The sequence below is a fragment of the Nuphar pumila genome, chromosome 11 (genome assembly GCF_984573655.1).
Source record: "Nuphar pumila chromosome 11, dmNupPumi1.hap1.1, whole genome shotgun sequence".
Classification (NCBI taxonomy): Eukaryota; Viridiplantae; Streptophyta; class Magnoliopsida; order Nymphaeales; family Nymphaeaceae; genus Nuphar; species Nuphar pumila.
Window position 1 is genome coordinate 89,105,613 of NC_143259.1, and position 17,776 is coordinate 89,123,388.

General features: G+C 38.8%; 1 pseudogene across 1 annotated transcript in view; it reads right to left on the reverse strand.

Annotated features, from left to right (window-relative positions):
* Nucleotides 1–1,949: 1,949 nt before the first annotated feature.
* The window catches only part of LOC149822470 (pheophorbide a oxygenase, chloroplastic-like), a 37,275-nt pseudogene continuing 21,448 nt past the window's right edge, over nucleotides 1,950–17,776 (reverse strand). The window contains exons 6-7 of the transcript XR_016425805.1: nucleotides 2,636–2,911; nucleotides 1,950–2,233 (exon numbers count right to left, since the gene is read on the reverse strand). The product of XR_016425805.1 is annotated as a pheophorbide a oxygenase, chloroplastic-like (transcript). The remainder of the gene's footprint in view (nucleotides 2,234–2,635; nucleotides 2,912–17,776) is intronic.

The following is a 17,776-nucleotide window of genomic DNA, read 5'->3' on the forward strand; positions in this document are numbered from 1 at the left end:
GGATGATCTGAACGGAAGGAGATCCTCTCCTTCTTCTTCCTTCTTTTTTCCCTTTTCCTCGCTTTTTTTTTCTTTTTTTCCCTTCTTCCTTCTCTCTCTGCCTCTCTCTCTAGAAAATGAAATCTAGAGAGAGGGGCGAGTTAGACCCTTTTATAATTTTATAAATTTTTTTTGGTCTTCTAGAGAGAGGGTGACATCCCTTCTCGAGTTTCTCATCTATTTGGCTTAGAGATAAATTTCTATCAGTATAGAACTCTATCTCTAACATCTTTTCCACTTTTTAACAAATTATTACTTTATTATTCTTACTTTTTTACTACATGCGGGCTCTTCTAGAATCCCTACATATTAGGTAGAGTTTCACAAATGTAGAACTCTGCCATACCAAAAATAATTTTTTTGAATTAATTACTTTTTTATAATTAATTAATTAATTATTAAATAATAAAATTTTATAAAGTTTCAGAGGGTATCTCACCCCTCTGGGAGTCTTTGTAACATGGATTTTAACTTAATTTAATCTTTATATTGAATTTAAAACTTTAAATTGGTTAGATTTGGATTTTAGATCTGGGTCAAGATCCAAGATCCAAATCCATACTTAATATCCATATGAATCTCAAACTGGACCAGATTTCAATTAATATGGATCTTAGACTGGGTCCAAATCCATATTAACTTGGGTCAAATGGATTGGATTCCAATCCAATTCAATCCAGAACCGATCACATCGAGGCAGGTCATTTTTAAAAAAATGTGATTTTCGAGCCAACTGTAGCTCAAATTTAGGAAAACAAAATATTAATATTTTTAAAATTTTGAGACGCATCTAATGATATATTACCTAAACTTCGCCTTTGAATTTTGCCTAAATTTAACTCAAACTTTGCTCAATTTTAAAGGTTAAAAATAAATTTTTTTACCAAATCTTAATTGGCTCGTTTAGGTTTTGTTAATGGACCCAGGGCCAAGCCCAGACTCAACTGACTAACTAAAATCAAAGATTTCTATCGACTTTATAAAATACTCAGAAATTTTTTATGAAGTTTTAGAATTTAATATTATAGAAAAACACGATATTATACCTTTGGATTGGTATTCCATGTCAGGTGCCAACCTTTCTTAAATCCCAAGTCCAGTCCCAATGTTTCTCAAAAAGTATCAAATAGGGACCTTGGGTTAACCTCCCACGAACAAAACAGTGGGAAAATTTTGAGGTTTTGTAAAGTTTTGATTTTACCATTAATGAAAACACAATTGCCCCTTTAAACACATGATGGAACATTGAAAGGATGAAGGACGTTTTTATTATTTTTAGAACATGCAACGCTGATTAAGCGGTTGAAAGTAATGATAGGTCTCTTGTTTGACAATTGTCAAAAAACTTGGTCTGTATAAAAAAATTTGTAAAGGAGAGGCCTCTTTTCTTGAAGTTATAACTTATAAGCCTAACTTCTAATGGGATTCGCTCACAAAGGGTCGACACGACTGACTAGATGGGGTGGTTTAAATGTCTTCAAGTTGGAGGTTGACAGTTCAATACCTGAAGTGCACATTCTTTGCCACAAGACCTAAGCCAAACGAAAAACTATGAACTATTTTCCTGGAGACGGGTACTTGTGGAATTTTACCCTGCGAGCATTGACTCCAGTTCACGCCAAAATCCAAACTAAATGTGGCCAGAATCCAGAATGAATCTATATATGAACCATTTTTCTAGCACCGGAAGAAACCATATCAAAGTTTAGCCTTTCTAAATGAAACCTCCATAGCGACATGCTAGATCCTACCTCATGCAGCAGAAATGCACCAAGAACAACGTTGCCTGCTATATTAAAACAAGGAAAGGTTGTTACAGACACAGTAATAGCCCACCAATATGTACATGTGCAAATATACACTTGGGATAACCAAATATTTTTCGTTCTGAACTTCGAAGACCCCAAGAAACTTGATAAGCACCAATTAGGAGCCCCAACTAATCGATCTCTGCATGAACATAGTCAACAAACACAAAATTCCTTTCCAAGTGGTTCAAAACATAAGCAAACGCCCCACTCGCGACTGCAGCACCAGCAGTAAGAATTCTCAACTGCATCTCAGAAGGGATGCCAGCAGTTGCAGCCAAGATGACAGTCACGCCAATCAACACTTTCTGGAGTGCTTGGAAGGCATTGTATGCACCCTTGCATGAGGAGCATTTAAGTGTATATTGTTCATACCTATCCAGCATCTGCAAGCAAAATTTTTGTCCACTGTAAGACATCCAAATCTATGCATATGTGTCGTCCAATTATACTAAGTGTATATGCATATATATTTATAGAGAAAGCACTTTGCATGAATGGTATTTAGTATTCGAGTCATTGATGATTCACATAAGTGGATGCATGCCCACAAGAGCTCCGCCTTCCTGGCTAGGTGCGACCATAGTTTGTCACCTGACATGGGATGGCCATGGTTGAGATGCATGGGGCTTCCTCAAAGCTAAGTACAATCCCCAGTGGACAGGAGAGACATTAAGGGCTTTTTTTGGCAACCGATGGCGGCCAACATGCAGTCATTGATGGGGGCTTTCACTTGGCCTAACCAAAAAACAATAAAAATAAAAAACTGAAGTGGATGTTTGTTGCACCTGACGCTTGGATAATATCGTTGAAGGAAGTGGTTGTTGGACAACTGAGTTATACCACTCAGGTTGGCCATTTCCATGACGTCTTAACCAATTACGAAAAGCCAAAACAAAACGATCAGCCTGCGTAGGAGTGAAAGTCAGCTTTGTGTACTGTTGATTGATGTCTGATGACTCCTTTGATTTGGAAAGTAATATTTTCTCCTGGCCCTGAAGGACAATCACGTCACCATCATAGATCTTATTTGAAGTCCAGTGCTCATGCCACCTTGGAACCAACTGCATAAAGGCAAACAAAAAATCAAATGTTCAGTTGACCTAAAAATAGACATTTCATGTGTAGAATAGCAGTCGCGGCAACATCCATAGGCCTGAAGGTTTAACAGATATTATTCTTCTAGGAATCATTAAATAAATAAGGTTCTCGGGATCTATATCTATGTCACACAGATACTCTTTTTCTTCTGACATTCCATGTTCCCTTATATACTGCCAGCAATAGAAAACTTCATAAACATGTCCATATTCCATCCTACATCATAAATCTACACAAAAAAACTGCACATCCATACACCTGTATGAAGGACAAAATTTTGGTAGCAAAGGATTTGTTGTGGCCTGCATTCCAAAAATACCAGTCCTTTGGAAGACAATTTATCATTCTGTAAAACCAAAGAGCCAAATGAGCGAAGACTTTATATTGATAGACTCTCTGGTTTTACCTTCATATGGGTTTTGCTCATAGGAATTCCCCTCCACACCTAAGCCCCAAACCAGCCTTTCTCTGGTACGTATGCCAATAAGTGTATCAATTTCAATAACTTATATCAATGTTGGGCAGACACTCAACCTAGACATGGTTTTAAAGTCAACTATGATCCTTATGCACAACCAATCTAGACCTAATGCGCGCCACCCTTGAGCACTACTTGAGACTAGGAAAAAGTACATGTACCTCATTGTAGTTGGACCTCAGTCAATCCCATCAAGACCCAATCAAATAGGCTGGTGGTATCTTCATCACTTGGACTTGGTTTAAGCTTAAGTATTGATCGACCCAGATCAAGGCCCAACCCACATAATGTCTTGGTATTTAACTCATGTATACAGTCTAATCCAAAAGGAGGCAAAAAAACCAGTAGATTGAGTCATGGCTCTAATGGATCTGGTAGCAACTAAACTTGAACCCATCAAGTAAAATCCCATTTTTAGCAACACCACATGCGTGCCTGGCTTAGCCAGATAACAGGTCAGATACAGGTATGAACTATAGGTACCAAAATAGATTCTTGTCTACATGAATCTACTTGAATGAGCTACTAGTAATAAAAAAGCAATTTCCATAATATGTAGACTCTTAAGAATCAAATAACCTATCAAGAACTATTAACCAGGCCATGGATGTGAAAGCATGCACGGCCATTCATTAGCACGCATTAAATTTTTTTAACATAGCAACCATGATTACAGCTTGTACCCCTATACGCTAATTGCCAACAGTACACACAAATCACATTCGCTTTGTTGGCTTCTTTCATGTGTAAAAAGGATGCAAACTTGGACATCAGTTTGCTTTTGCCCAACATTGGTTCTTTCAGAAGCATTTTAATCATGACTAAAGCCATTTATTAAACCTTGCTTACTCATACAAGTAATCCAGCCCAGGAAGAAGGGTAACAATCTTCCTTAAATAGATGAACTAAAGATTTATCTGAATAAATGAATTATACATGCACTTTCGATGAGAAATCTGAGAGAAACTAGACATGTGCCACCTTAAAGTATATGTGAACTAGAATAAAAGACCACAGCATTAAAGGGAGGAGAGGACAGGAATTCACCATCTCAATAATTTGAGATTCTAGGCCAAAATCAATTAAGGAAGATCTTTAAAGAGTTTTTGCCAAAAAGAAAATAGAACATGAAAAGACAGTGGTTTCGTCAATCATCAAAGGGTACTTGTGTAACACTCCGAGATTTTCAACCCTTGAAAAAAAGTGAAAATGTAAAACTTTTTTTTGTCTTTATTAAAATCATCAATGGAAGCCTTTTTCTTATTAACCTTTGGCTTCATAACCTCATACATGTTATATTTTACTCAAAACGATTATACTGAGTTTGAAAGCAGATAACTTTATTCGTTTTATTCGTTTTAAAACTGAGTAATACAATTTATCCAAATTCAGTGCCTGAGAAAGAAAAATGATTGGCTCGTCGACAATGCCGCAACATCTTACATCCGCCCAGTAGCTATATCGTCATTCTTCACCTGCAATCATCTGCCCAAAGAAAGGGTCAAACTTGTGAAAGCCTGGTAGAGTTTTATACCAATTCCAAGTAAAAGCATAATATTTGACATTTACAACACGGTGTTCACAAATAGTGAATTTAGATTATACATTTCAGATAATCAACAAATATGCAGGTATCAACGAAAGGAAACATGATTCCAAAATGTTGATACAGAAATTCAGCTATCACAATACATACCATTCAAACGTCACAGTTCATCAACAGATATTCAGTTAAAACCATGGTTGCCTGTGGAGGAAGCGGGAGCGAGAAGTGATACGGGAAACAGGAGAGGGAAGCGAGGCACTTTCAAAATTTTAGGAAGCGGGAAGCGTGGGACGATTTAGAAGCGAATCACGAATTGTCTTGGAAGCGAACCGAAAGCAACCTAGGAAGCGAGGGGGAGTGAAAAAAGAGAAAAAAATAATAAATAAAAAATGAAAAAGAGAGAAGCGAGGGGGAAGTGCGCTTCCCATAAAAAGGAAGCATGCTTCCCCAAAAAGGAAAGTGCTTCCTTGCGCGTTTCGGAAGCGTGACGTTTCGCGCTTCCGAAACGCGCTTCGGGGAAGCGCGCTTTCGATAACTCTGGTTAAAACATGATTTTATCATGATCATTGAGAAAGTATGATTATGCAACTTAAATGGCACAGTTCATCCATAGCTAGGACTAGAATTATTCTATAGAAAGGTAAGACCAAAATATAGAAAGGAACAAACTTAATTGTTTCATAATATAAGGGCATGTTTCCATCTCAAACTGTGTGATTCAGAGGCCCTTGTTTCGATATTTATCCACCCTGGTACATGGGTGGCAAAACATTGTATACAACCGAAGCATCTGAGGGTATATTATTCTCAGGTATTTTTAATCCGGGTGCCTGACTGATTTGGCCCAAAGCGGACGATCAGTGATTGAGAGAAGTCTCCGCTAAGGCAAAACAAAAATAGGATGCATCCTGGACTACTGTAGTAGTTGGGGATCTATCACCTAGGAAAGGTGGATAACCTCAGCCTCCGAAGTCCTACGAGTGAGTAAAGATCACTGGGATGCCTCGCTCCAAAAAATCAGAGCAAAATCACTCGAGGTTGTACCATCTACCTTCTCTAAGGTAGATATCAGAATAGAATGGGTCAGAAGGGTTATCCTTATTACATGGATCATTATTTTATGTGTCTTATACTTGGTAGGTCAAAATGTATAAGCGTGTCTTGACATCTTACAATACAATGTTAGCCAGAAGCCATACTTAGAATATACAAGCGTGTCTTGACGTCTTACAGTATAATGGCGGTCATAAGCCATACCCAAATGTACAAGCGTATTTTGACGTCTTATAGTACAATGGCAGTCATAAGCCATACTCAAAATGTACAAGTGTATCTTAACGTCTTACAGTACAATGGCATTCATAAGCCATACTCAAAATGTACAAGCGTGTCTTGACATCTTATAGTACAATGATAGTCACAAGCCATACTCAGAATGTATGTGTCTTGATGTCTTACAGTACAATGGCAGCCATAAGCCATACTCAGAATGTATAAACGTGTCTTGGCGACTTATAATACAATGGCAGTCATAAGTCATACTCAAAATGTACAAGCATTTCTTGACGTCTTACAGTACAATGGCCGTCATAAGCCATGCTTAGAATGTACAAGTGTGTCTTGGCGTATTGCAGTACAATGGTAGTCATAAGTCATGCTTAGAATGTACAAGCGTGTCTTGACGTCTTATAGTACAATGGCCATCATAAGCCATGCTCAGAATGTACAAGCGTGTCTTGACGTCTTACAATATAATGGCCGGCATACGCTACTGTGCTCTTAGGGCACCAAAAAAAGGTTCCTTGGCCTCTTCAGGGCCGCACGTGTTTATTTCATATAAAATATTATTCTATGACGGAATAACTCATCGCCTGTAGGGGTTCGCAAAACCCAAGCTCTATTATCAAGATATAACAATTACAGATATACATGCAAGCATAGAATAATACATGCAAAGCTTGATCTAACGTAAACTATTGCATGCGAGCACAAAATAATGCATGTGAAGTTTGTTCTTACGTAAACTATTGCATGCGAGCACAGAATGATACATGTGAACCATCATTTTTGTGTAAACTAATACATACGAAGATATGTGAAGCATAAATCATTGCATACAAACATATTTCCTCGTAATATCACATATACAGGAATATCACGATAACCTTTTCTTCGTCAAATATTTATTTCCTTGTAAACTATTTGTAAAATATCCATTCCTTTGAAAGATATCCATTTCCCTCGTAATATATTTATTTTCTTGAAAATATCTATTTTCCTCATCAAATATTTATAAAAGATTCATTTTCTTGTAAAATGATCATATCGGTACATTAATCAAATAAAACAACCGATGATAAAGTCAAACATTATAATTTTATGAGCATTTGGTAGGAATAGACCCTACCTTGGAATGTGTGCAGATAACCTAAGAGAAGCAGAAAATCCCCAAAATACCAGGGGGAATTTTCCTCCAAAATGTGCGGTGTAGATCACGCTCTTAGTGATAATTCTAACATGGGCGAGACATAGTGGATGCCTTGAATTCTATCTCACCACGAAAACACGTGCAAGTTCGTCGATGGAGGCGACAAAGTTGAGTGGAATTGGAACACGTAAATGAGAGAGGTTCGAGAGAACTTAAGAGAAAGAGAGGATGGGAATAAAGGGGAAGAGATGAATTTGTAAAAAGGGGGGCATGGTATTTATAAGATGAGGAGTTTAAGGAGAGTGACAAATGTAAAGGGAATGTTAACAAGTGATGTTTTTTTTTAAACAAGTGGAGGGTTTTACGAAGACAAATGGAGAGAGGCATGCAAAAACATGGGGAGTACGTGTTTGGTTTTGAGTTTCAATGGGCCAAAACGGTGGGTCTTTGGGAGTGTGAATGATATGGGTTTGGGTTGGATCCTGATTCGATCCAATCAGAATCCAATCGTTTTGGATCTAGTTTCTCTAACTAGATCTTAGTCTAGTTAGGGGAACTAGGTCCTTATATATTTATTTATATATTTTCTAAAAACCCCAAAGACTTTACGAAAAATGTCATGTTATAAAAATAAAACTAACATCTATGTCTACGAGGGGTTGGCTACTGGTCAACAGGGGTTCGAACGACTATGACCCTCAGGTCCCAACGGTTCCTAGAATTTTTTGAAATTACTACAATGCCCCCGAGATTTGTCGGGCGTGCTCCAAACTCATATCAACTTAGTTTTAAACAAAATCAAGACCGTTCCTGAAATTTCGATATGAATCCAACTACGTGTTTGAAAATCATAAAATAGACTTTAAAATTTATGATTTTTCCCTTGGTGTTGTTGGGCATGCTTTGAGTTTGCACGAACTCTGATTTTAATGAAATCACTTTTGTTTTCTTAGCATTCTCAAATAACATAAATTAGGCCTTTAAATATGTTCATAAATTACGGTTTTGCCATTAGTCAAGAATATGATATTTAGATCTTAGTTAAATAAAATAATAATTTAGTAGTTCCCTCGATACTTGGATTTCCCCTGAAATCTCCTAGATAAAAGTTTTAACTTATAACTGCTACATATTCAAGATCCAATCATCCAGTAACTTTAATAAATACTGGAATATTATTAAAAAATAATTCGATAATAATAGCTAATGATAATTAATTTCATTAATTATGCCAAAATAGTTTATTTATAATCCTAGAAAATTTGCAGCTAGTACAACTTGCAAAGATACTTGCAAAATACCCATAAGCTAATTCTGAAGAAACAGAAAACATAACATAATGGACAAAACATCAGACCAATAAAAAAAATGGTTATGTGGTGACTCATGAGGATTAGCCAGAACATCAGACCAGTAAAAAAAAAGACGGTTATGTGGTGACTCATGAGGGTAAACAATCTTCTATATGGAAGAATAAAATTTCCTCTTAAGTTGCATGTAGAAAGCCTTTGACACTGTACACCAGGGGACTTGTTGTATGCTATAAGTAGGGAGTTCTTTAAACTGACTTGAAGAGAACAGTTTTGGACATGTTTATCTTCAACTTCCACCTGTCCATCATTATGGGTATTCATATATTCTCAAGCCGGCATGTGGTGTTGAGCAGCAGGAATCCTCAACCTTCTCTATTCTCTGATTATTATGAGGCCATTAGCTTGCGCTTGAAATAGCCAAGAGTAAAACTTATTATGATAATCTCTTACTGAAAAAGCATCACTGATTGCTCACATTCCACATCTGGTTCATTCTTACATATGCCAGCACAATAATATGCATCTAGCTCATTCTACAGATACCGAATAGCCTTTATTACCAAGGGAAAGTTTTCCTAGATATATTCAATTTTGACTTTGATTGATGTCAGGATCCAAACTCCCCAGGAAATCAATCCTGTGAACCCGGTACGCTGAACAGGACGCGACTCAGGGGAACATGCGTGCGGGCTGCAGGAGAGCAGGGAGTGGACGGGGCGGCAGGCCAGTATGCTGCAGCGGGCTGGTATGCCGCAGCAGCAGGCAGCAGCAGGCAGCAGCAAGGAAGGCGTGTCCGGCAAGGTGGTCACAGTGCAGGCAGACATGTTGCAGGGGGACATGCCGGTCAGGCGGACACACTGGAGGCAATGGGAAAATGATGGGCATGTGTCACAGGGCAGGGGACACGGCAGAGGCATGCACGCTGGGCGTGATGCCGGGGCGTGAGTGTCCGAAAGCAGTGGGGGATATGCTGCAGGCGCGACAGCAAGGAGCGAGCAGGGGAGAGGCATGTCCGGTGGAACAGGGACACGTTGCAGGCCGAGTAACAGAGGAGAGAGAGGTGTGTCTCTCTGAGGCAGCTCGTGCAGGCGGGTGGAAGGTGCGGTCGACGGCCGGAAGGGAGAAAAGCGTTCCCGACTGGCCGGCGATGTTCAGAAGGATGAGGGAGAAGAAACGTTCCCTCGGAGCAATCACTCACATGAATACGAACGAAGAAAAGATGAATCGCTCACTAATCTTCATTAAGAAAATAACAAAGTTGGGTACATATTTTTATAGAGTTACAAAATGATAGAAGAGTAACAATACACATGCACAATCACACCCTAGATGGGATTCGGGGGGGGGGGGGGGGGGGCGCATCCCACTAGAGTCCCAGCCTGGGCAGGTTTCCCTGGATTGGATTTTGGGGCTGGGCGGCTCCTCTAGATCAAATCGTGACTGGGGCAATCCAAGGCTGGGGCAAATCCTTTGGGTTGGACCTGGAGCAGGAAAGGGTTCGTAACAATCCACCCCTCTCAAACACGCCTTGTCCTTGAGGCGGAAACTCCGGATACTGCGTGGCTATCCAATCTTCCTCTTCTCGGATCACTTCGTCAACTCCACTTCCGGTCAACCGAACGAATACGTCTGTGATTAGGCGACCATCCCTTTTCGACCTTATCTTCCCAAGGACCATGATTGGTTGAGGTGAGGTATCACCAAGGTTGGGCAGGGCAGGACACCCGTCGGGCGACTCTCTCCTGTATGGCTTAAGGCGTGAGATATGAAACAGGGTGTACATGAGCTACTGCAAGAAAGTCCAAGCGATAAGCCATTGCCTTGACCCTCCCCAAGACGGGAAAAGGCTTGTAGAAGCGGAGTGCCAACTTGTGTTGTTGTACTCGTCGTACTGTCCCTTGCCGGTGGGGTGGCAACTTGAGGAGCACAAGGTCACCCACCTAGAACTATCGCGATCGATGCCTCTAATCATATGTTTACTTCATCCGCTCCTGAGCAGTAGCCATATTCTTATGCAACAATCGTAAGAGGTGGTCTCTCTCTAGCACGATCGACTCAACTGTGTCTGCCCACTCAACTCCACCAACATAGTCGGTTGTGGTCGGAGGGGGTTGTCCATACACAACCTGGAATGGGGTCGCCTGTATGGCAGAGTGGTATGTTGTGTTGTAGGACCACTCAGCCTATGAGAGGAGCCTCACCCACTCCTTAAGACTGTCACCCACAAAGGCGTAGAGGTAGTCCTCCAAGCATCAGTTTAATACCTCAATCTGTCTGTCTGAGGATGATAGGCGATACTCATGGCCAAGTTGGTCCCACGCATTCGAAAGAACTCCAGACAGAAGATACTAAGGAACATCGAGTCTCTATCATTGACGATAATATGGGGCATCTTGTGCAGACGAAACACCTCACGCACAAACAACTGCGATGAACGAGGCAGTGTATGGATGAGACACAACAAAAAAGTGCTCATGCTTGGACAAGTGATCCACCACAACCATGATCATGGACTTTCCCTGCATGGAGGGAAGCCCATTGATATGTCCTCCCAAACTCGGTTCGACACCGGAAGAGGCTGCAACAATCTGGCAGGGGAGGCAGCCTCGTACTTGGCTCTCTGATACACATCAAAGCACCCCACAAATTGTTGAACTTGACTCTTCATACCCCTCTACGCAAACTCCCTACTCAAATGTTGATAGATCTGTTGGACCCCCTCATGACCCGTTGTAGGGGTCGCGTGGTACTGCTCTACGAGAAGAGTCGTAAGATCAGACTCAAGAGGGACTACTATCAACCCACCGTGCAATACCAAATTCTCCTGAATCTTAAGTCTGAGAGCCTCCCCTCTGAATATTCACCCTGACGGTAGAGAGGAAGTCGCGTGCCGCATACTCCAGTTGAAGGTCGTCCAAGAACGGGAATGTGATGAAGGTGAGGATGAGACATGTCAACTCATCCTCATGTCTCTGCTGCGATAGGGCGTCAACCACCTGATTACTGCCCCCCTTGCGGTACTAGATCTCAAAGTCGTACCTCAAGAGCTTCGAGATCTACTTCTGTTGGGTAGGAGTACTCACCCGTTGTTCAAGCATGAACTTGAAAATCCTATGGTTTGTCCAGACTATAAAATGTCAACCAATCAGATATGGCCACCATTTGTCCATGACCATGAACTCCTTGTACGTGGACAGGATCCGCTACTCAATTGCGATGACCCTACTGAAATAGGTGAGAGGGTGTTCCTGTTGCGTAAGAACAACCCTTATCCCAAACCTGGATGCATCGATCTCAACCACAAAAGTCTTCGTGAAATCCAATAAGGCCAATACGAGCACCTGAGCCATGGCCTCCTTCAGGGACTCGAAGGTCGTAGCCGCCTCGAGGCTCCAGTTGAAGGCTCGAAACAACAGGTCTCTTGGATGGGCAGGATAGTGGGCGGAAACCAATGCTATCTCAAACGTTGGCTACCTTATGAGGCAGGGTGAACAGGCGAAGACTATAATCCACGACTGGGTTTGCCACTGATGACTTTACTTACACTCATGTCTCTATTCTCCCTGCTGGTGGCAGGTGTCTATTGCTTTGAATGTTGTGCTTCTTTCAGAACCTCGCTACTCAGCAAACTCCACTTAAAAATACTCATCTGCGTCACTCTTATGGTAATAGCTCGCAACCATCTATGTCTCACTATGCCCTCGTATGTATCACTGTCGATGTCTTGTTCTTACCACACTCCCTAAAAATCAGTCCATGAGATTCTTATGTCAACCAATACTAGAGTGAAAAATGAAAAAAAGTAGCGTAGCTTAATCTTCGCTCTCAACAACTAGTATGCTCAACCGAAGAGCAGATACATGGTTGGCCGGCTAGGAAGTTCCTTGTTGAAGGCTTTCTTTTTTAGGATAGTTTCTCTTTCCTTCCCTTCAGTAATCACTCTTTCTTTTTCTTCCCGGGGGCCTCGCTTGATAGACTATGCTATTGGCTTCACATTTTTTTCTTCCTCACCTCGTGGTGATAATAGGATTGGTCTATCACCCTTACTCAGTCCAGTTATTCGAGTCAAGCTTTCTCCAGCTTGTGAACTTAGCCTCACATGACTAAACTATCGATGATTTCTTTGCCAATAAAGAATAGTCTCAATTGGGTGGTTCCCAACCCTAACTGTCAAGCAAGGTTTGTCTCCACAGTAGGACTGCAAAAGAATGCCATCTCCCTTTTCCCTCTTTTATGTACAAGTGCCTTAGTCACACTTGCCCAGGTAGAGATCGCTTGACAACCAATTGTAAAGTAAGAATAGAGTTCCATAGTCTCAAAGCTACGTTATATCCCATCCAATATTATCAAAGACATTATGCAAGCCATGATTACGTCCTTCCTAGTTTTTTTTTTAATCCAGTAAATACCTTTGTTCGAGTTAATGACGGAGTTACTAATTGACCATTAACGCCGGTCAACGACATGCCTAAGAGCATAATAGCAAGGGATCCAGGAACAACCTTTTTTAATGTCATGCTAGCGAGTTTTATGTAGACTAACAGAACAAGAACCTCCACTATGATATAGTTAGGCCCTCTTTAGTAGGGCGGTCAGGGGGCAGGCAATCTGGGCATACCCCTGAATGAACTTCCGATAGTACTCGATAAGGCCAAGGAATCCTTGCAGCCCCTTGAGCGATTGGAGCATCAGCCAAGTCTGCATCGCCTCGATCTTCTCGAGGTCCACCTCCACAACTTGGTTTGAGATAACGTGACCCAAGTAATGGACATGGGACTGGCCAAAGCTGCACTTGGCTCGCTTGGCATACAACCGATGCTCAACGAGGGTCTCTAGGGCAATCCGCAGGTGGAGCATATAGTCTTCCCAAGAGGGGTTGTAGATGAGGATATCGTAAAAAAAGACCAGTATGAACCGCCTAAGGTAAGGTCGAAACACATCATTCATCAAACCCTAGAAGGTTGCTGAAGAGTTGGTGAGACCGGACGACATCACCAAAAATTCATAGTGATAGTTGTGAGTCCTGAACGCGGTCTTCTAGACATCATCCGGGGCCATGCAGATCTAGTGGTAGCCAGATCAGAGATCCGAATTCAAAAAGTAATGCACCCTATGCAGTTCCTCCAACAACTAATCGATCACCGAGATCGGGTATTTGTCTTTAATCATGATCTGATTAAGGGCCCGATAATCAATACAAAGCCACCAATGTCCGTCTTTCTTCACCAACAAAACCAGAGAATAATACAGACTCTTGCTAGCTCTGATGATCCCATCTGAGAACATCTCCTTCACTAGTCGCTCAATCTCCAACTTCTGAGCGTGTGCATAACTATAGGGCCGAACATTAGCCGACTTGGCTCTAGGCTCAATCAGGATCGACTTTTAGACTCTGAAGCATTATTTCATATGACCCCAAATGATACCTTGATTTTTGATTATTGCACTAATTCAAGTAAATCTCATGTTTTCATGGTCGATGAAATTTCACTTAAAATTAAAGAAATTGAAAACCTTGAAAACTTTTCAAACTTATTAATTCCAAAAATCAAATTTATTCCCAAATTAAACTTGAATTTGCTTTTTGTTTCTCAAATCACCGTTCATGGTTGTAATGTCTCCTCATCAGATCATTATTGGATGTCGGGTCACCAATCAAGGAGGCCGATTGGGGAAGACCATAGAGAATGAGGCCTTAAATAAAAATGAAATCCTTACCATTTGGAAAAAAAAGAAAATTATTTTCCTCTAAACCGCTTGAATTAATGCACTCGGACATTTAAGGTCTCACACCTACTGCCTCTAAAGGTGGATATGCTTATTATGTCATATTTGTGGGTGATTATTCTAGATACATATGGTTTTACTTTCTTACACACAAATTTGAAGTTTTTGGTATTTTTAAGACTTTCATAATATGATTAAAAATTAATTTAACTCTAATATATCTATTTTTCGCTCGGATTCAAGGGGAGAATATATGTCAAATGATTTTAAAAATTATTTGAAGACCAACAAAATTTTAGCTAATACACCTTAACAAAATGGTTTGGCCGAAATGAAGCATAGACATATTATTGAAACTACAAAAATCCTTCAACCATGTGCCAAAAGAATTTTGGGCCGAAGTCCTTCTTAATGTTGTGTATCTCATTAACATAAATCCTTATACCAAGCTTCAAAATATATCTCCTTTTGAAAAAAATTATAAAATTTTCCTTGATTACTTCATATTAAGAGTGTTTGGATGCAAAACTTTTTGTTTTAACCAAAAAAAATGATAAACTATCAGCAAGAGCTATATACCCTGTCTTTCTTGGATATAGTGAAAATAAATAAGGTTTTAGATGTTATGATAAAAAAAATGATAAACTTTATGTTTCAAGAAATGTTTTATTTATGGAAAAAGAAAGTTTTTTCGATTATGTTGTGCCTAAGAAAGATACTAAATAATCCTTTTGTTAGAATTATTGCTTAAAAATTGCAATGGTGAGCATGAATTTAATGATGTGATTGTGAATAATATTATTGATAAAGAATCACAAATCAATATCTAGGATGGTGAAAATAATGATAATACGGACAGCGAACCCACATTAATTCAATATAGTCAAAGAGGAAGTAATAAACAACTCAGTTCCTTAGAAAAATACTCATGAAGTAAGAGATCAAGAACATAACCTTAGACGATTTGATAGTCTCTAGACCCCACAAAAGATTTGTGTCCTAAAGTCATTTTCTCCTTAGTATAGAGCTTTCCTAGTTAAAATTTATTCTTATTTTGAACCATCAACCTACAACCAAGCCAAAGATTACCCTAAGTAGATAGAGGCTATGAATACATAACTAAAAGCTCTTGACAAGTCTAAAACATGGAAAATCAAGAACTTACCTAGTGGCAAAAGACAATAGGTTGTAGATGGGTATATAAAGTCAAAACTAAAAGTGATGGGATCATTAAAAAGATATAAAGCTAGGTTAGTAGCAAAATGTTACTCCCAATAATATGGCATAGACTATGACAAAACCTTTGCCCTAGTAGCTAGAATAACTTTTGTTAGGACACTCATAGTTATAGTTGCTATAAAAGGTTAGCCAATATATCAAATGGATGTCAAAAATGTCTTTTTTAAATAAGGAATTAAAATAAGTTTATATAGATCCACCTCTTCCACCTCTTGGATTTAAAATTTCAACCGGAAAGGTTCTTCATCTTAGAAAAGTCTTGTATAGTCTAAAATATGCTCCTAAAGCTTAGTACGATAAGTTTAGTATTGTTATGATTAAACTTATATATAAATCTTGTTATACTAACACTGTTATGTTTGTTAAGATATTTGATGTAGGTATCATTGTGTTACTTTTGTATGTTGATGACATGATTATTACCGAAGGAGATAAACAAGGAGTTAACTATAACATAAGTGTTTTTAAAGAAAATTTTGAAATGTATGATCTTGGGTTTCTTAGATTTTTTTTGGGAATTGAAGTTACTTATTCCCCTTGTGAATATTTACTAATCCAAACCAAGTTTACAATTGAAATTATAATCAAATCAAGAATTATTGATGAAAAAAGGGTGGACACTCTAGAAGTTATCAATGCCAAGAAAAAGATAGATGATGAAACACCTTTGGATGATCTCACACATTACCGTCAGATGATTAAAGCACTTACATATTTGATAATTACTATGCCTGACATATCGCATACAGTTCATATTATAAGCCAGTTACAACACTCTCCTATCATAGTGCAAATTAGGGTTGTGATGCAAATTATTAGATATTTACAACATTTTGTTTCTAAGGGACTTATGTTATCTTTCTCCTCCTCTCTTGACTTAATTACTTATTCTTATTCAAATTGGAGGGAGATCCTAATAATAGATGCTCAACTACTAATTTTTGTGTCTTTTTAGGTGATTCATTGGTGTCGTGAAAGTGAAAAAACAACATAAGGTATCTTTATCATCAACAAAAGAAGAATATCATGTTATGGCTACTATGACATCAAATATTGTGTGATTGAGAAGATTGCTTGAAGATAGGGGGTTCACTTGCACACCCTCAAAATTATGTTGTGATAACAACACTATTTATATAGCTGGCAACCATATATTTCATAAAATAACTAAACATATTGAAATGGATTGCCACTATTTTTGTGAAGAATACTTGAACAAGACTATCATTTTGCATTATGTCACCTCGAAATATCATATGGTTGTCTTCTTCACCAAGGTGCTTCTGTCTCCTCAATTTCACTTTTTCCTTGACAAACTTTCGGTGATATCACCATAAGTTTGAGGAGGGGGTGTTAAAATATGTAGTTCTCTCTCTCTCTCTATCTATATATATACATAAATATATGCATATTAGGTCTTATGTATCTTTTATTTTTATTTTCAGTTTCTTCTTTTGTATCTCTTTTTCGTATTTTTTGTTATTTTATTATTATTTTTATGTGTCATAGGTTGTGCTGATTAGGAGCACTTTTATATCTTTTTTTTATAATTGTTTGGGCTAGCACAATGCTAGTTGAGCCATAGTTTTAAAACCCAGTGACTCGTCACTCGGCTCCTTCATGATTGACTTGTCACTCAACCGAGTCAACCCGGTGACTCGGTTGGGTCATGTTAACTTTATATTTCATATAAAATATGTAATATATGCATATTTTATGTATATTTTATAGTATATTATTAATATATTATATATAATATGCATTATATGTTATTTTTATAATATGTTTAATGTATACTTATATTAATATATGTATAATATACATAATATTTATATTATATTTCATATACTATATGTAATTATATACAATATATATGACTTGGTCAAGTCATAGACTCATAAGCATAAGCCAAGTCATTAGCTGAGTCTTGCTAAAACTTGGCTGAGTTATGTTGATTTCCGGGTAATTCACTTGTTTGACCCAGTAAGTGACCGAGTGGAATCGAGTCAATCGAGTTGAGTCCCCTCTCTTCCTCACTCTATTGTATATATCTATGTGGTGTTTTGTCCACATTAAGTGATGCTTCTCTTAAGCATT